Here is a 20,282-nt window from a genome sequence, read left to right as displayed (position 1 = left end):
CCATTGGACTATGTAGCGCTGTGCTGTTGGTTGCTGTGACAATACTTTGCCTTAACATCAAGTAAGTTGGTAACGAAGGTGGCTGGCTCTGTTGTCTTGGATGACTCTAAACTCTAACACTGTGCACATCTAACCATTTGTTTTTACACATTATAACCTAACTGTTTCTCAGATAGTCCATCCACCCACGTGGACTTGCATGAGGAAAGTCATAAATGCAGTTTCAACATAATTGCCATTGGTATTATTTTTACTATCATGGACATCAACTAAATGCACCACCTACAGCATAATGCGCATATATGCGTCCCGCATACGTGGATCATATCACAATGAGACATGGTTTTAAATTATATGTTCTGTAGTTCTCAATAAATGTCTATGAATCTTGAATTATATGTAACAGACGATGACAATTTTACACCGGTGGATGGTCACTATACATGATACTTTTTTCTTTGAAACTTTGAAGGGGATTTAGAAGTTAGAAATACAAATAACAAGGGACGTGGACACCCTGTATCGTGTAAAAACAAAGTCCAGAAAAAGGTGTCCTCTTCGTACGAATGAGCTACTGAGCTAATTGACGCCAGACAATAGACAGAATAACCAATTGAGGTCAAAATTGATTTAACCTGATAAGCCAAATTTTTACAGAACGCGATTCCCGATCATTATAAAGATATTCATAGCAGCCCCTTAGGATACAGTTATCAGTTCCCACCAGTTTTAACCAATATTTTATCAAATTAAACATTCTTTTCCATTGAAGAGGATAGCTTCAGAGTTCGGCATAAATCATAAAACTACAGTTTGAATTCTTTACACCCAGTAGTTTTTTTACAAAGTTCTAAATGTAATATTTGAAATTATCTCCCTTGTGTGAACCCCATACCTCGGTTTACACTTATCTGAGTGAACATATACTAGGCACATAAAGAAACTGTGCATACAAAAATTTAAAATCTAAAGTTATCAAACCTGTGTAGACACATAAGGATTTAAAACTCAGAGATTAGTGACATGTATCCAACATGCATGCACGTGCCACGTTCTGTGACGTCAGTGGGTTCGTCCTTGAGACGTGCAATACGTTGTTGCACGTGCATTCCGGGAAACAGAACAGAGCAAATGAATGCCACACAATACTGTCACTTTGGAAAGCTCAACCCCTGCCCTTGCGATCGTTCAAAAAATTAAACGGCTATTGAAACGCATAGCATGCCAAGGCTCACGTCTGCACAACGTCATGAGGCCATTGGAATGGTCCGTGGGGGAATGTCTCAACGACAAGTTGCTGCACATTTCCACTGCCACCGGAACACCATTTCTGCACTGGTGAGACGCTACCAGAACACAAATGACGTCATCGATCGGTCACGTTCTGGACGTCCACGTGTAACAACGCCAAGACAGGACAGATGGATAAGGGTGACCCATCTTCGCCACAGGTTTCAGACTGCAGTGATGACTGCCCGAACCATCCGAGGACTTCGCTGTATCCACCCCAACACAGTTCGACAACGTTTACGCCATCACGAGATCAGACCACGACGTCCCACCATACGGCCTATCCTGACACAACGTCATCGACAAGCTCGCATGTTGTGCCGAAATCATGTCCGCAGACCCTTGTTTTGGTAGAGAAATGTTGTTTTTATAGATGAGTCCAGGTTTAACATTTCCCATAGTGATGGACGTCAACGTGCCTATAGACGCGTGGGAGAACGTTATGCACAGGCCTGTGTCTTGGAGAGGAATCGCTTTGGTGGTGGTTCCGTGATGATTTGGGGTGGAATAACAGCACGCCAAAGAACTCCTTTGGTAATTGTTCAGGGTAACTTAACTGGTGTGGGCTACAGGGATCAGATTCTTCGACCTGTGACAATTTCTTTTCTGCAACGTCATGGCCCTGGGTTAACATTCCAACAGGACAATGCCCGCCCTCATACGGCAAGGGTTGCTATCGATTTCTTGCAACACCACAACGTTGACTTACTGCCTTGGCCTGCAAATTCACCGGATCTCTCCCCGATAGAGCATGTTTGGGACGAGATGGATCGACGTCTACGCCGTCTTCCTCATCCGCCAGATAACGTCCTTGACCTTGCAACAGAACTTGAGAGAATCTGGCGTGACATCCCACAAGCCTTCCTTGCACGTTTGATAGGCTCTATGCGTCGTCGATGCACTGCTGTTCTCACTGGGGATGGTGGACATACCCGTTATTGAGCTTGTGACATGTTCGTTTGACCCCTGTCCCGCTTGTGGACTCGTGACGTCATTGTGATTGACTTTTCAATTGAAATTCTCCGAACTTGTTATGGTCTCATGATCCCTCCATTAACGTTTATATGTACCTTTGACATTGTTATCGTACTTATAATAATAATAATTAGTCCGTTTATACTGCGCTAAATCCACATCGACAGCATGCTCATAGCGCAGACAAGATAGAATTTAGGAGTCATTTTTAAAACATAGAGAAAAGGTATGTCTTTAGGTTTGATTTGAAACATGTGACTGTTGGGCTTGTTCTAAGGTGAGCTGGTAGCTCCTTCCAGTTCATCGCGGCCGCCACTTGAAAGGAACGAAAACCATAGGATTTCAACTTCCATTTTTGAATGTGAAGTAAGTTTTTGTCACTGGAGCGAAGCTGTCTGCATGGAAGATATGGTTTGAACAGTTCTTTGAGATAGGCTGGAGCAGTGCCTAGTATGCACTGGTAGACAAGGGTTAAAACTTTAAAGTTCACTCTAGCTCTTATGGGCAACCAGTGTGACTGTTTTAGAATAGGGGTCATGTTTGAGAATTTTGGTGCTTTGCTCACAATACGTGCCGCAATATTCTCTATGCGTTGCAGACGGTTTAAGAGCTCTTGTGAGATGTTTAAAAGCAAGCTATTACAATAGTCTATTCTGGAAAGAATGAGGGAACGAACAAGGGCAGCTGTAGAACATTCAGTCAGTAGATGTCGTATTTTTCCAATGGTCCGGATATGATGATAACATGACTTGCAGATCTCCGATACTTGTCTTTCCATTGAAAGGTCTGACTGTAAGTATACTCCTAGATCTTTTACAGAAGTTGAGAAGTAAATCTCTGTTTCCCCAATAGTGAGATGGCTGATGTTCACCCTTGACACACGGGCTTTAGGGCCTACAAGCATAGCCTCTGTCTTGTCCTCATTTAGTTTAAGCATATTGTCATTCATCCATGACTTTACTGAAGATTGGTCAATGGTGGTGTGTCACTGGCTGGGAGAAAGCTGTCAACCATCTGGGTGTCGTCAGCATATAGATGATGCAGTACCTGGTGATTGCTGATAACCTGCTCCAGCTGCCTGGTATACAGGGTGAAAAGTAACGGTCCCAGCACAGAGCCCTGCGGTACTCCGTAGTCAACTGTGACAGTGGAGAAATGAGACGTCTTGATGATTACTGACTGTTTTCGGTCAGTCACATAGGACCGAAACCAGGACAAAACGGCCTCTCCAATTCCATACTTATCAACTGGGATAATATTTTGACAATGCACAGTACCTTTATGTGCTAGTATATTTTGTGATATCAATCAACACTGAAAACAATTTCTGAGTGAACTCACTCACCTATCATAGTCACTTGCTTACCAGCGTGAACAAAACCTTAACAATTCCGGATAAACAGTTCACATTTTAACACTTCCCGACTAGTTAATCCCTTACAAAAACAACAGACGACATCAAAGCTACACCGTCTGTCAACGTCCTGCAAATGCAAAATTTCAGGTTGTCCACGTCCTGAGAATGAACCCCGAGAATACCCCTAACAAGGAATCTTATGAATATCCCTTTGGAATGTTTTGTTAATTAAACATTATTTAGTATACACATTATGATTATATCCTGGGCGGATTATTGTACACTACAATTCTGTGAAAATCCACACTACATTTGAAACGTGAACGATGCAATTGTGTAGATGTAGAGTGATAAAGAATATACCTGGCTATCACTGACCTGCAAGTTTGTCCTTATGTGAAATTATTATTCATTCATGTCATACGACACTTCTATTGGTTGAATAGACTCAGTGATATCGTACCTGACAAAATGCAATATTGCAATACTTCACTCTCTTTCTTGTCTCGACTCTGTTATTTAGAGGTTATCTGCTATGCCTGGACTGCTGTTGCCCGACAACAAAATTGTCCTGAATCAGTTTTCAAGGTCTTAAGTTAGAATAGAAAATCCAATGATATATATTGAGAATTATTGGAAAGACTTGGGATGTCAGTGACCACACTATGTATAAAGGATGATAAGCGTCTGTTCAGCTTGTATTTGTTTACTTCTAAAGCTGAATTTGTTTGGGAAAGAACTGTTTTGTAGTCATATGAAACCAACTTTGTGTTATTATATACTTTCAGAGCCCATCGGAGATATGCGAGACAAGACAAATATATGTACGTGTAGTATTCATTATTTTGCATCAATCCGTTTCAGTAACATTCATGCACCTACGGTACAGTAGATACCACTATAAGATACGTTTCCAAGTACAGTCCGTTTGGCTCAAAAGCAGACCAATGAACTGCAATCTAACTTGGAAACATATAATACTCAATGAAACGTTGAACATAATAAAAAACACCATAACTAACTCTAAAAATAAAAAAGTTGTTTTAAATATTGACACTTTTCACTATTTGTTACGAGGGAGGAGTGCAAAGAGAGGAACAGCCAGGTGTGAGTTAGGATGGAGACGCCCGAAATCGTTTGGCGGGGGACGTTTCAAAATCATCATGAGAGGGATCGTCTAAATCCAACTCTTATTCTGAACAACTGCTGTCAGAGTCCACTCTGACGATGGCTGGTTTAATGGTGGCTAAGCCACTCTCTTGTCAGTATTTAGTTTCAATATCCTTTTCCACCTTTTCAACACATCTCTGCCATGTTTCTTGCGAGACTTTACTAGTGGATTGATGTATACCACCAAGTTTGAAGGTGGTGTTATTAATTCCCACTTTGGACATGATGATACCCCAGACCAGCTCTATTGGGTTAAGGACACAATGGTAGGGGGGAAGACGAAGCACTTCATGACCATGACTCTTTAAGTATTGGTCAACCTTATACACGGGGTTATTTTTATTTGCGTTCATAATTCCGTACAAAAAAGTGTGTTTGCCTTTAATGGAATTGGCAAACAACTTTTATCAGGTGATGCCAACATATCCCCATTCCTGCTGTTTGCGACTGGTGCTTTTGTATCAGGGTCCTGAACACTGTGGTACGGAGCTTGTCCATGGCCACTAAGCTTTTGGGAGGCAAGAAGGGAACAAGCTGTTTTTGTAGCCATTCTAAAATCATATCACCGTTCATATCGGTGTGATAGTCACGATTGTCTTTGGATTTTGACTGAAATGCAAGGAAATATCCAGCTAAACCCCCTGACTTTTACATCCGACATGTAACACAATCAAACACTCACCCTTGCCAAGTGGGAGTTTTCATGCGCATGTTTCTGAAGAGGTACTGGCAACCACGGGCCCTCGTGTCTTTGCGAGGATAACAGATTTTTAAAAAATATATTAAAATTTGAGATGACCCCCGACTCGAAATGCTTCACAGTACAATACATCATGACAAGGCCAGACACTTCGTTGCACCCTACCCGACTGCTTTGCCGATCACTACGCTACCATCGCATGCAATCAGTTAAAACTTAATGTAAACGTAATCATGGATGATTGGCCTATCGAGCACCACCACACATGACACCTACCAATTCTTTAATGTTATTTCTGCAAGTCGATTGAAACCCGATTTTGACTCTAAACTAAACGATCTTGACGATATATCCGCACAAAACAGCGTGTGTGGTCGAAGCAAGCATTGCGAGTCGGGGGTCAACTCAAAAGATAATATTTTTTAAAATGTAATCCTCGCAAAGACACGAGGGCCTGTGTTGGCAACCCATTGGGTACCTACGGTGCGACTGGCATTCACTCACGTTTCATCCAGAAAAGAAAACAGATTCGACACCTTCGTTACGTTTTTTCCCAAGTAGCTCTTTCGTAAGCGAATAATGTCGGATCGTTCACAGAGAACACGTCTAATCTCCCCACTAGTCCTTTTATAACGGAACCAAAATTTGTGGAGCAATAACCATAACTGATGTGTGGATGTTACATGGGAATGTTCAGTGTCCATGTCTGTTTTTTTAAAACATGCAAAGAGAGGAATTTATTTTGGCCATATAACCTCCTAATAGCATTCCGAACAAGTTCTTTTTTTAATGAATCATGCTTTTCTATTTTCACTGGTTTTGATACAACCCCTTCACAGGTAACGGAATCAATAACTTTGTCGGCACTTGTGCACGTGCTTCTCGCATACCTGGCTGTTTCTCTCTTTGCACTCCTCCCTCGTAACAAATAGTGAAAAGTGTCAATATTGTAGTGATATGCCATTGCAGTTCTAATCCTCAATTGTACTGTGCATACATTTCCTCATGCTGTATATATTCCTCATTCTGTTCATCACATGCTTGATAATAGCGTTAGAACCTACACCGAAACGTCGCTCTCCCTGTAATAAAAAAAGTCGTTCATCCATATATTGTCATCCTTTCTTAGTCTTTACTTGTCATTAGAACAGTCTTTGTTGACTGGTGTGCTCAGTGATGTCGGAAAATGACAATATGGAACATTGAAATACTGGCTTATCTTGTCCAGGCTATGTTGTTCAGATTGTAGACAGGCCATCTGATAAAGCTTGGCCACTGTTCCCCAACAAGCAGTCGGCAAGGGTATGAACACATGACGTTATATGTTTCTATTTTCCCTAACAATGATAGCGAGTTGAAAGCAATGACCACAAAACATTCGGCTTGACTGTTCAAATATTGTTCGTGCTCAAAATTCTACTCCAGTAGTATTACAGAAATCTTAAAATCAATATTTATCATTAACCAACAACATTTCATTTCTCTTTAACAGGTTATCCCGGGCTGGTAAGTATATATAAAAACCGAAATAACAGAAAGAAACAGAAATCATGTATATTCTAATGTGACACAAAGAACCACATTCAAGTGACCGTAGGTCTTAGCTTGGTGTCAGACGCGGTCAATTTTGTATAAATACATTTTGTATAAATGGTTTCACCAAATGTATAGTAAATAATATGCAAACATAATTCCGATTACTTTTTACATTTGCTGATTCAGCAACAAAATACGTTATTAGTGGTATTGTCAAGCTATTTGGATTTTCTTAGACATTATAAATGGCATAATGTGCATTTGAGGGCGCATTTACAATGTTAACGTTTGACCATGCTGTAGCCTGGATTATAGAAACCTCTGGGGCTATAACGTTGAGACTGAATATACCATTTAACGAAACAATTTGTGCATGAATTAAGCTGGCCATGAAACCATTTGACACATCCACGTGACACAGATAAGCACATTTTTCAAGTGAACTTGACGTTTACAAACGAAATTAATTCTTTTGACCATGATAGGTTTAATGACAGCGCGTGTCTGTGATTTTGTGTTTCAGTCACCTCTTCAAAACACATTCATTTCTATAAAATTCGCTTTACTTTTCACCAAGTAAATGCAAAATATCCATACTTAACCGCAAAAGAAACGCAAATTGTACTTAAAATGTGAATAATTTGATACCATATGTCTTGAATAGAAGGCACTATTCGATTTGATTCAGTTTGACAGCTGTTTAATTACATCACTTTTACGCACAGTACATCGAACAAGGTTCATCGCGGACCAGAGCACATGGTTCAGTGGAATGGCATGGAATCACAACAATAAAACAGAGGACTAGGAATGGACATTAAAACGAAAAAGGAACCCTGAAACTCTACGACACTTCCTGACACTTTAGGACAGCCGCCCCCAAAGTTATGGAATAAATTTTCACACAGAAATTACAGTCAATCATGGCAATTCTGGCAGCAGTACCAGCCTGGTCAATGGTCTGTGGTACTTGTCTCCCCCAAACAGCAGACCGGATTCTGAAATCAGGGCTAGGGAAGACTTCAACAATCCTTCCAACAGGCCAATGTCTTCGGACCTGTTGGCTATCAGCGATCAGATCAGGGTTTCCAACTTTGAGTTCAAGTCCATCTTTGTACCACTTATCTCTCAGTTGCAGACTGGGCAAGTAGAAATGGATAAACTTCTTCCAGAACTGATCAGCTACAGTCTGATAGTGTCGCCAGCGGCTCTTCCCTAGTCTCTGCTCTGCAGGGTAGACCACTTAGGGAAGGGACGGATCTGGCCTCCCAATCAGCAGTGAGAAGGGAGTAACAGGGTCGACATCGGAGACACCACTGGATACACAGCCAAGGGGTTTAGAGTTCAGTATTGCCTCAACTTTAATCAACACAGTCCGTAAAGTGCTCTTGTGCACTGCTTCAAGACCTAGAACAGTACAAAGCCCATGTTTCACATATCTGATTTCTCGTTCCCAGGTACCATCACAATGAGGAGAATATGGTGGATTGAATTTGAATTTGAAGTTGCCTCAGACTGTTCCCTTTCACCGCCTTTGAAGTTCGTCCCACAGTCAAACAGGATTTCAAGGAGTTTACCTCTTCGGGAGATGAAACGACGAATAGCCATGAGGAATGCATCCGTGTCCATGGATTCCAGCAGATCCAGATGGACGGCTCTGGTTGTGAGACACTTGAAGATCACTCCGAGTCGTTTCTCTCTTCGGTGGCCAAGTTTGATGTACATTGGCCCAAAACAGTCTTTTTCGGTGGAATAGAAAGAAGACTTGAAAAACTGTAGACTCGCAGGAGGTAGATCATCCATCTTTGGAACTTCAGGATTGGCTCTCCAGCGCTGGCAGTCATAACACTGTCTCTGGTGACGTTTTACAGCTTCTCTCACACGGAGAATCAAGAACTGTCGTCGCAGTTCAGCGTTCGGAGCCATAATGATGAAGCTTCACGTCATTGTGTTTGATCTAGAGCTTAATGAGAGGGTGTTTAGGATCCAAAACAATTGGATGCATAAGTTCAGAGGGAATGTCACTTGAGTTTCTCAACCTTCCTGCTACTCGAATAAGACCTGTTTCTGGCTCATACTCCGGACTCAGTTGCATCAGTCTGCTGGAGGAACTGAGAGGCTTCCTAGTTGAGAGTGTCAATCTCAAGGTCACGGGTGGCAAGGTCTGGAGCAGCCGCCCCATCAGAGGTACACATTTTGGATCTGAGTGAGTCAACGACGGAGTCCCAGTTTTCATGAGACGACATATCAGACAACATGGTAGCTATACCACAGAAGGTCTTCTTCAGTTCATATTGGGTTTGTGTCCACAAACTTCGCTTTTCCTAGTGGCCACTGTTCAGGAGGATCAGAGAGGAAAGATGGGCCATGTCTCCATCTAGTGTTTTAGAAGACACTTCACTCAATGTGAAGGGTGAGGTCATCAGCGGGATTATCTCTGGTATTAACATATCTCCAGCTGTGATCTTCAGTCATGTTTTGAATCTCTGCCACTCTAGTGCCCACAAATACTTTGTACCTGCAGGAATCTGACTTGAACCAGGAGAAAACAGTTGTTGAGTCACTCCACAGAGAAACACTAGTAATTGGTAGAGTTAACTCATTGGTCAAAGTTTCAGTCAGTCGAGCGCCTAGTAATGCGACAGAGAGTTCAAGGCGCGTAATGGAGAGACACGTCTTTGGAGCAACTCGACTCCGAGCTGACACGAAAGCGACATTGCTGTCGCCAACTTTATCCTCAATTCTCAGATAAGCCACAGCTCCATACACCTTCTCAGAGGCGTCACAAAAGATGTGCAGCTGCAGATTGGCAGCTTTAATGGATCGGGTGTGGTAACATCTCGGGAGATGAATATTGGACTTTTCCCAGAGTTCTGATTTCCAAGTGTTCCAATCTTGTAGAATCTGACCAGGTTCTATCGGTTCATACCATTGACGGTTCTTGATCCAGATGTCTCGGAACAGTACTCTGGCTCTGGAAAAAGGTAGGGCGAGTGATAGCCAAGTGGATCATACTGGCTGGCAAGGATCCTGTAGTCAACTTTCATTGTCAGCTGAGGGTATGAGATTGGCCAGTACTTGTAAGAGATCTCATCTTCAAAACAGTTCCTACCGAGACCGAGGGTGGATTCCTTCGGGTCTTCATTCTCTTGTGCAAGCCACAGCTCACAGCTCTGACTTAGCATCGGTTTGAAGATCTCTGATGACCTCTTCGCTGTTACTGGCCCACTGACGCTTGTTGAATCCTCCACTGGCGAGGGGTTTTCTCATTTTGACCATAAGTTCCTAGGCTTCTGTAACGTTGGAAACACTTTCCAGGCAGTTGTCTACATAAAAGGATTGGAGAATCGATTGAACAACTTCTGAAGAATCGGTTTGGTTGTCAAGGGCCTGTTTCCTGGCTCTGGACTGCAGGTTGTCCCAAATGGTAACTCTTTCCATTCATAAATGTCTGGTTACGGTCCCTCTGGAGGTTGCACCATAGGAAACGCAACAGACATCTGTCTTCAGGCAGTAATCGTACCTGATGAAACATTGCTTGGACACTCCTGATATGGCAACTGACTTCTGGTGAAATCGCATGAGTACTCCTAGCAACAGGGAACAGAGGTTTCCTCCAGGAAGCAGTTGATTGTTCAGGGCCTGTCCAGAATACCCATATGAGCAGTTAAAGACCAGGCGGTACTTTTCATGCTGTCGGAGAAATGAACCATGATTGAGTGGTTGAAGCAGCTTCACTTTCACTGATGATCTGCACATATTCTTTGTCTACAAGTTCTTGGATCTTCTGGTTGTGGGTATCAGCCTAATCTGGATCACGGCAGAGACGTTTCTCCACAGTGCGAAAATTTCACATTACAGATTTCTTTCCAGCATAAAGAGGAGAGCAATCTGACATCCTCAGGAGCGGAGTGACATAATGATTGGTTTCTCCATCACTGACCTTCACAGTCTTTGATTGCAAGATCTTCACTGCAATACTGTCTAGCTTGGAGCGGGTCACAGATTTGGATATGAAGGAAATCACCTCAGCCTTCCACAGTTTCACAACATCATTCATAAGTTGAATAGAGGGGTTCGGAACCGAAGCCAGGAGACAGCAGTCACGGTTTGCTGAGGTATTGTGCTAGCCTTGGAGGGTCCATCCAAACGTAGTACAGACAGCCACTGGTGCATTTGATGGTCGAGAACAGATAGGTGTTCGTGGTAACATCAGATCTGCATGGTTAGAACCGATCAGGATCAAGGGCTTTGCAGAACAGCATCTTGCAGATGAGCATATTCCCTCTAGAGGGATTTGACTGGGTAGGAATACTCTGACAGTGCCAGGTGATCAGAGCGAAGGCTTTGCTAACTGAGTACTTGCGGTGAGGATCATCTAGAGGTGAGATAGTAAGGTTTACAGAATGTCCAACACAGTTGAATGGCTCACTTCGGATCGTAGTCAGTAGAATGTCATGTGGTTCAGTGTTAAGATCAAGCTGTCTGACAGCGGGCATCATGATCATTGTCCTCATTGATCCATCATCCAATACTGCATAAGTTTCAAGAGTTTTGTCCACTAGGTTCACTCAAGATGACTGGCACAACTTTCAGGATCACTCTGTAGGATTGAGAGGGCTGGTAGAGAGGTGACTGGTTCATAAAATATGACTGAGTTGAACTTTGTTGGACGGTGTCATGTAAGATGGTTAGATGCATCTTTTGGCAAATGTTGCAGGGCTTCTTGAGATTACAGTCATTAGGTGAATGAGATCTCCCACACTTCCAACACCTTTTCTTGTCCCTTATCCATGGGATAACTTCATCAACCTTCAATCTCTTGAAACTGTTACAGAAACTGATGTGATGATGGTCGCTGTTACAGAAGGCACAGTAGGACTTGTAGGTTGCTTTCCCACCTGTAGGAACAGCAGGTTCAGATCTTGCATGACTGGACATGATTACAGTGTTGAGAGAGATAGGATGGTTTGGTCGTTGTGTAGGTCTGGATCCGCGGTCAAGGTTCATCTGGGATCGAGCATCAGACTTTACAGAGCTGACAGCCTGCTGGGCAATGCGACTATCTCTTGACTTGGGCTGGAGCCAAGTGTTCATATGTATCAAAGTGAAGGTACATTGTGCTACATGGTTAAGAATACCGCTATTGAGACAGTACTCAATAAAGTCTGGAAATGAGAGGGCAGTTTTGTCTTTAACTTGTCAGCATAGATCCAAATCTCAACTCCACACTTGATTCACCTTCAATAGATGTTAACATGCCCACAATAGATTGCACGGAGAGGGCGAAGTTGTCTAGATCAGCATGGTCGCCTGATTCCACAAAGGGCAAGAACAAGATAGAGTTCAATTCTCCCCAACCAGCTGGTGAGGACGACCATATTTCTCATTTAGGGCCATGGTATATGGCGTGGCATGACTCAGACAGGCACAGGCTAGTTTCTTGGCATTACCACCAAGGTGGTCCATCAATATTTGATACCTGTACTTCTCACTCAAATGAAGGTGACAGTCAATGGGGTTTTCAAATGACATCTTCAATAGTCTGAAATCCGTCTCATTATGAGTATCAAATGGTGGTAAACTTGGTCTTGGTAGACCAAATGAGGAAGAAATGAGAAACCGGGAGGTGTCGTTAGTGTCGGTGCAGTCAGTAGGTTGGTCATCACAGGTTGAGTAGCATGATGGGCAGTAGTTTGCCGGGTGACAGAAAGCCCTTGTGTGGATTGGACATGTCCTCTGGGTGGTAGGGGTAATTGGGGCGGCGCCGAGGAAGGCAAGCTTACTTGAACTGTAGGTCGGGTATGTGTGCTGGACGTAGTGAGGATATTACTCATCATCTGTGTCGTAGCACTTGCAGGTATGGCACTGGAGGTTTGGGAAGTAGAGTTAGAAGGGAATGATGTGATTGGAGACGATGAAGTGGTGTGGACGTAGTTGATATCAACATTGCTTCTATCATACTAGCCTCGTTCAATTCATCTTGGGCTTGTCTAAGTTCACGAGTACGACACATTTCTGTTTGTAATTTCTCCCTTTCTTTGAGAACATGACGAGTAGTCTCTTGTGCTTTAATGGCTTCATCATCAAGCTGATTTATCTTTCCATCAGCAAGTTCGTCCACCTTTTGCCTAATCATGAGTTCTTGCAATTTCCTTTCACTTTGAATTCGCTTAACGTGAGATAATTGCTCATCTGATAATCCTGAACATGCCGAAAGACGATTGAAAATAGAAATTTTGCTTGGCCGACTTCGTACACTTCCACAACAAGACCCCTGAATTGATTTTATGGGCACTACATTTTTTTGCTACAGTACGGTCGCACGGTTCTGAGAGCACATTTGATACGTTCAGTTCATAATCTGAGAGATAATCAGGCGGTCGCCTCTCTCTAGAAGACCTTCTCAATATTCCACCTCGAGGGACCATGTCTTGAATAGAAGGCATTATTCGATTTGATTCAGTTTGACAGCTGTTTAATTACATCACTTTTACGCACAGTACATCGAACAAGGTTCATCGCGGACCAGAGTGACTGACTGACTGACTGACTGACTGACTGACTGAGTTTTGTTTTACGCCGCTTTTAGCAATATTCCAGCAACATCACGTCAGGGAACACCAGAAATGGGCTTCACACATTGTACCCAGGTGGAGATTCGAACCCGGGTCATCGGCGTGACGAGCCAACGCTTTAACCACTAGGCTACCCCACCGCCCCTCGCGGACCAGAGCCCATGGTTCAGTGGAATGGCATGGAATCACAACAATAAAAAAAAGGACTAGGAATGGACATAAAAACAGAAAAGAAACATTAAAACGAAATAGGATTTAAAATTAACCCTGAAACTCTAGGACACTTCCTGACACTTTAGGACACCATAGGAAATATGTTGATAATGTCATGATATGATAACAGGGAAAAGTTTCATAATAAATGGGTGTGAGGTTTTGTTAACACTTATCCGCATTTTCACTTCTTATTCCATATACCCTGTTAAAGCAAATGCAATGCCGAAGTCACATGTATTTTCCTGTAATTCAAAAAATACATATGAGCATTAATAAGGCACCACCTGAATCTAAACAGGCCATCATACCTCAGCATTATGAAACGCACGTGCAAAACATGTGCTTCAAACAACGTTTCAAAAGCTATGGGTCGCCTGTTCACGTACTGCGAAGGCGCCAAGCCAAGGGTATAACTTTCATAACTGTGGTATGTGCACTACAGTTTTCTGAACTTATTTATAAGTCAACAGTACTAAAATGAACGTAGTCTTTCACAGAAAACATGACAGTAAGTTCTTAGCATGCATGACGCAGAGATATCCTGTTGCAACATCAGTGCTAATTTGAGCATTAACCACATGGGTATTAGTCGACTTGTGAGCAAGCACCCAGCCAATACGGGCGAAGGCCGAGAATGACCAATGACCGTGATGTGATGACAAAATCCTAGTTCGTCTGACAAGATGCTATCCCATGCCCCATGCCAAAGACATACGCCGGCAATGGAGAGTCCAAACCTCTACTGTACAATTAAAAGGAAGCTGAAGGCTGCTGGACTGAGGGATCAGACGTCCCTTCCTCACAGACAGCCCAGGCAGAAATGTCTGGCGTGGTGCAGGTGCAACTTTAGGACATGCTGTGGGGATAATTTGTCTGATGAATGTCGCTAGCTTCTACACTTTACCGGCCGTCGATGTGGCGTATGGAGACGAGGTAACGAGGCATATGACCATCGTTACCATCATATGGACCAAATGATCCATGCAACTGTCTCAACAGGAAGAACTGGATACTGCCATCATGTCACATAATAGCCATCTCTTGCCAGTCGTCCGATATTCATATTCATGGAAGACACGGTGTCTGATTGTGTTAGTTGTCTGTTGGAGAACTCTTGAGGAAATCTGTTTCACTCTCGTAGCATGCAAGCATAATTGTGTGTTGCTGTCTTGCAACTTACAATCTCGCTCTCAGGCGAGCTCAGTTTGCGCCATGTCCGGTGACAGGGCACCACAGGTAGGTTATTCACGCAGATTACCTCATGGAGACCTATGAAGAGACGGAGGTCGGACAACTGGTAGTCTTGATCACGGACTTTGCGTAGATTGGAACGGCTTCCACGGCCGAAAGATATGAATTTACAGAGAGGTACACAAAGTCTGTGATCTAGACAATTAGTTGTCCGACTTGCCGCTTTGTCTGAGTGGATTAGATGGCTGACTTTGTGTGCAGGCGTTTAGGTGCCTGACTCTGATAGTGTATGCTCGAATCCCGAATCCCGGTGGGACTCAACCGAGCAAAAGTACTAAATCTGTACTTTCCTGAGAAAGTATTTTGTACATTCCATGCAAAAATACCCCATTTGATTTGCGTTTCCTTTGAGGCTACTTTCTCTTGATTTCGGAGCAAAGGTCGAAATAAGATGATATCTCACAATGAACTGATTTTACATACATCTTGTGATTGTGTTTGCCACATGCCATGAGAAGTTCAAAGGACAAGGTCCAGAGACCGAGCACTCTCGTCAGAGTCATTGTAGTTGTAGTTACTCAAAACATATTATTGCATTTATCCTACTTTCTCTGAGGCATGGTTACGTTACTTGGTAAATATTTGTACAGGCATGGTTAGGATACTCATGCACAGGCTGTTTCTACTCTTTCACTGGCAATCTTATCTGGTGCATTTAAATGAAGTTCATTTCGTTTGCAATTCACTCGTACTATTTATGAAAACTTTGTCCTTTCTGCCAGCACATAGAACCATATGAGAATACTGCATCCCTATTTTAATAGGGCAAATTGTTAAGCATTTATGTGCCAAATGGGTATGTGCTCATCATATTCATGCTCAATGTCATAGACATGTGATTAATGATCAGCTGCAAAAGGGGGAAGCATAACAGAGTTATTTCATGTTTTTGCACACTCACACACTGCCTATTGTTAAACACACATTTTGAGTCGTAATGAGAACTATAACAATTTGTAGAAAGGTCAAATGAAATACAGAAGAATGTGCGATAGTGTGAGTGTTTTCCCCATGACTTTAAGATTGTACATGTCTTTACTCTGCTGTTTAGATGATCTTCGGGCCCGGGATACCTCATCAAGGTGGACAGAAGGTACTATTAACAACTACACATTGTTGACAGTTAACACTTACATTCGGAGAAGAAATATGTTCACTACAATTTATTCACAATAAGTCGGTAATCAATGATCAATGTCTAAGACATGTGATTAATGATCAGCTACAAAAGGGGGAAGCATAACATAATTATGTCATATTTGAGTCGTAATGAGAACTATAACAATTTGTAGAAAGGTCAAATGATATACAGAAGAACGTGCGATAGTGTGAGTGTTTTCCCCATGACTTTAAGATTGTACATGTCTTTACTGTGTTGAAGACTTACTAGGTTACTGATCCAGTTGATCCACTGGCGGTAGTGCTGGCAGTACAACTGACTGGTTTCAGATTTTCTTAATGTAGATAAGGTAGGATCCACAAGTGGCCTTGCCTATTGCCAAGAAGGAGAAGAAAGCAAGCGTACAGGGGATATATTATGGAGTAGAAATGAAACGTTTAATTTATATTCCGAGGATCCGTGAACGTCCGGGTTAGAATTGGTAACCCATGCTTGCCGTGAAAGGTGACTAAGGCGATTTGGTGGTCAGACTCGCTGACTTGCGTAGATCGACGTTCCTGTTGTTGATCACTGGATTGTCTGGTCCAGACACGATTATTTACAGACAGCCGCTATTTAGCTGGAATATTGCTGTGTGCAATAAACAGCTACCCAACCAACCAACCAACCAAATATTATTCTCAAAGAGGATTTACCACGTACAGGGTTCGACTCGTTCGAGAATATGTACAGCAGAGTGATGTACTGCAAAGATAATTGTATACGGAAGAAATAGCTCATCAGCATCAACAGGACTTTCAATGGGAAAAGGTTGAGAAAGACAGAGTGGACAGAATCTGAACGTTTCAGGCTGCTTTTGCAGAATCCATTATACATAATGGAGCCATACTTTACTTTTGAACGGATAAGTGATCAGTATGGGTGAAGGAGGGTTGACTGTTTTCCTCCACATTTGGAACAAAAACAATTTTCAACAGATCCAGTGCCCTTAAACACTCTGCTTCAATATGTGGTAAGAAAGTATGAAGATGATCTAAAATATCATCTTCCATGTATGATCTAAAATATCATCTTTCCTATATTGACTGATTGCTCTAAGGCAATATGTTTGTCTGTGTCGGCAATCAAATAGACCGATTCAATCTGTCGGTTAAAACTATTGCTTTCGTCAATGTCAACCGATCAGAGGTGATAGCAGTTTTAACTGCAGTGTTGCTTTGGAACCAAGCACACAATAACGAAACAAACAAGCTGTTGATCTGCCAAAATTGGATATTCATCTTTCCTCTATTAATCGCCTGCAAGTAAGACAAACTGAGAACTATTGATACAGTGTATCGCTAACAAAGCAGCCTTTGCTTCAGAGCATACCTGTGAGAGGTGGAGAGGAAATGAGAAGGGTAGTTGGCACGCATTTCAATAGACTCTTGTTGATTGCAATGGAGTTATTTCCTGCGTTTGAATTTTAGCAATAGGAGTAGGATCCATATCGTATATGTCAGAACAGTGTGAAGTGTCTCCTTACTATAACCAATGCGATGGAGGCTGGTATAATTTAACCCTGCGGTACAATTGGATATACTGGGATGGAAAGATGCTGACTTCTGCATTAATTAGATTCAATTGATTTGAGTTCCTATATAGGCATTTCTTATGTCTATACATCTGTTTGTTTTGTTTTTAACAGAAACCGATGTCGATTTATAAGACTACACAACGTACTGAAGCTGAACTGTCAATCCACAAACTGCCTTACACAAGTAATTTACTCATAGCAAACTATTCTCGGCTCAAGTTGTCTTGCCTGATCGACTATTAGTCTGTCTGCTGTCGGTATGAAGGAGTCTTCTCGGAACCCAATGATAGTAATTGACATTCCCAAAGTAGTGATTACACAATGCCATTTAGAAAGTTGTCAAATGTAACATATGTTATATTCGGTCGTGGGAACCGTGCCAATTAACATTTATCAGAGGGGTACACAAATCCCGCAGTCTAGACTACCAGTTGTCCGACTTCCATTTTTGTGGAAGTCGCGGTAGCTGAATAGGTTAGGTGGCTGACTTTGTGTGCTGGCGATTAGGTGCCTGACTCTGATGGTGTGAGTTCGATTCCCGGATGGGGCTCAACTAAAAAAAAGTACTAGAATTTGTACTTTACTAAGAAAGTGTAATCCCAAATATAACATATGCTACATTCCCAAAGTAGGCATAGTTACTGGCAAGAAGGCTGGTAAGTCACGGTAATCAGCTGAGTCAACCCAATTGCAAGTCAGTTGAGACGACCTCACAAATTCCTATCTCAGTGGATTTGTGGAATATATATTTTACAGGTATGCAGAACATTTCAGGATATGACATTATATAATTTGCAAGAAACTATGTTAACTCATATTGGATTAAAATCAGAAATGACAGAATCAGCCATAGGTGACATTACAACTTCAGCAGATACCAATGATGACTGGCCAAACAATTGAACATGTAGATTCGTTTAAAATTTAGTATCTGAGCGCATTTGTACATATGAACTATATCATAGGTAAAATATCCATCACAAAATGCTTTTAAAAAGTGGCTTTTTAACAATAATTACACAGGATTATTTATGGACTATGAAACAACTTGGAATATTAACCAACAGACAGTTCTAAAGAGTGGTCAAATTCGATAAGAAGGAGTTAGATTGGCACAATCGAGACTCCTATCCCCTCAGGTTCAACTATAGTGATTCATTTAACTGTCTAACTGCAATGCTGTCTACCAAATGTGCGCTCCCAACTTCAATTGTGATTAAATATGGCTCAGTGTTTCAGCTCATCTCAATTTTTTGTCCTAAACAAATATAGTTATTCACAAACACATGGTTCTTCCCGTAACGAAAATATTGTATTCAATAACGTGGTTTGACGGTGCATATTTTTTGTGTTCAGATATGTTATTTGTGCTATTTCAACAATATTGTTTTATTGCAATGTCTTTATGCTTTCAAATAATGCTTTCCATGTGATTTTGTATTTGCTTTCAATTAGTCGACTTATGTGCGATTCAAGATCGAAATAAATAAGAATGATCTTCACTGCTGGGTCAAGCAAAGGTACTTAAATCAAATACTTATCCTTATGATCATCTTTAAAATTATCAAAGCAATTTCTTGTGGAATTTTCAGCTTTGTACACCGCAACTTAAGGGGAAACCTTATTCTGTTGTCTCTAGAACTGATGACCAGAGTTACAACTCCATGTTCAGATGTAGGAGAACTTGGTTTGTGAAATTCTGTGTAGGGAAGCAGCATTTCAGAGACATGGGTTTATGATATGGATGAAAGCATACGAATGTTCTCATGATTACTGAAATGTCCATCACAAAATGCTTTTAAAGAGTGGCTTTTTAACAATAATTACACAGGATTATTTATGCACTATGAAACAACTTGGAATATTAACCAACAGACAGTTCTAAAGAGTGGTCAAATTCGATAAGAAGGAGTTAGATTGGCACAATCGAGACTCCTATCCCCTCAGGTTCAACTACAGTGATTCATTTAACTGTTGTCTAACTGCAATGCTGTCTACCAAATGTGCGCTCCCAACTTCAGTTGTGATTAAATATGGCTCAGTGTTTCAACTCATCTCAATTTTTTGTCCTAAACAAATATAGTTATTCACAAACACATGGTTCTTCCCGTAACGAAAATATTGTATTCAATAACGTGGTTTGACGGTGCATATTTTTTGTGTTCAGATATGTTATTTGTGCTATTTCAACAATATTGTTTTATTGCAATGTCTTTATGCTTTCAAATAATGCTTTCCATGTGATTTTGTATTTGCTTTCAATTAGTCGACTTATGTGCGATTCAAGATCGAAATAAATAAGAATGATCTTCACTGCTGGGTCAAGCAAAGGTACTTAAATCAAATACTTATCCTTATGATCATCTTTAAAATTATCAAAGCAATTTCTTGTGGAATTTTCAGCTTTGTACACCGCAACTTAAGGGGAAACCCTATTCCTTGTTTCGTTGTCTCTAGAACTGATGACCAGAGTTACAACTCCATGTTCAGATGTAGGAGAACTTGGTCTGTGA

The 20,282-nt window shown here is 41.6% G+C and overlaps 2 protein-coding genes and 1 long non-coding RNA gene across 3 annotated transcripts in view; 2 read left to right on the top strand and 1 right to left on the bottom strand.

Annotated features, from left to right (window-relative positions):
• The window catches only part of LOC124252902 (cell death abnormality protein 1-like), a 239,219-nt gene that overhangs the window by 27,341 nt on the left and 191,596 nt on the right, over positions 1 to 20,282 (top strand). The window lies entirely within an intron of this gene.
• The window catches only part of LOC124252905 (cell death abnormality protein 1-like), a 242,250-nt gene that overhangs the window by 139,296 nt on the left and 82,672 nt on the right, over positions 1 to 20,282 (top strand). The gene's annotated exons all lie outside the window — the stretch shown is intronic.
• LOC124252910 lies at positions 19,208 to 20,282 on the bottom strand. Its single transcript, XR_006892058.1, has 2 exons — positions 20,201 to 20,282; positions 19,208 to 19,389 (listed from the first exon to the last, which is right to left on the bottom strand). It is a non-coding gene; the product is annotated as an uncharacterized LOC124252910 (long non-coding RNA).

The sequence above is a fragment of the Haliotis rubra genome, unplaced genomic scaffold (assembly GCF_003918875.1).
Source record: "Haliotis rubra isolate DU_JTF1 unplaced genomic scaffold, ASM391887v1 Scf529, whole genome shotgun sequence".
Classification (NCBI taxonomy): Eukaryota; Metazoa; Mollusca; class Gastropoda; order Lepetellida; family Haliotidae; genus Haliotis; species Haliotis rubra.
Note: the sequence above shows the minus strand (reverse complement) of the source record. Positions and strands in the feature narration are given on the sequence as shown.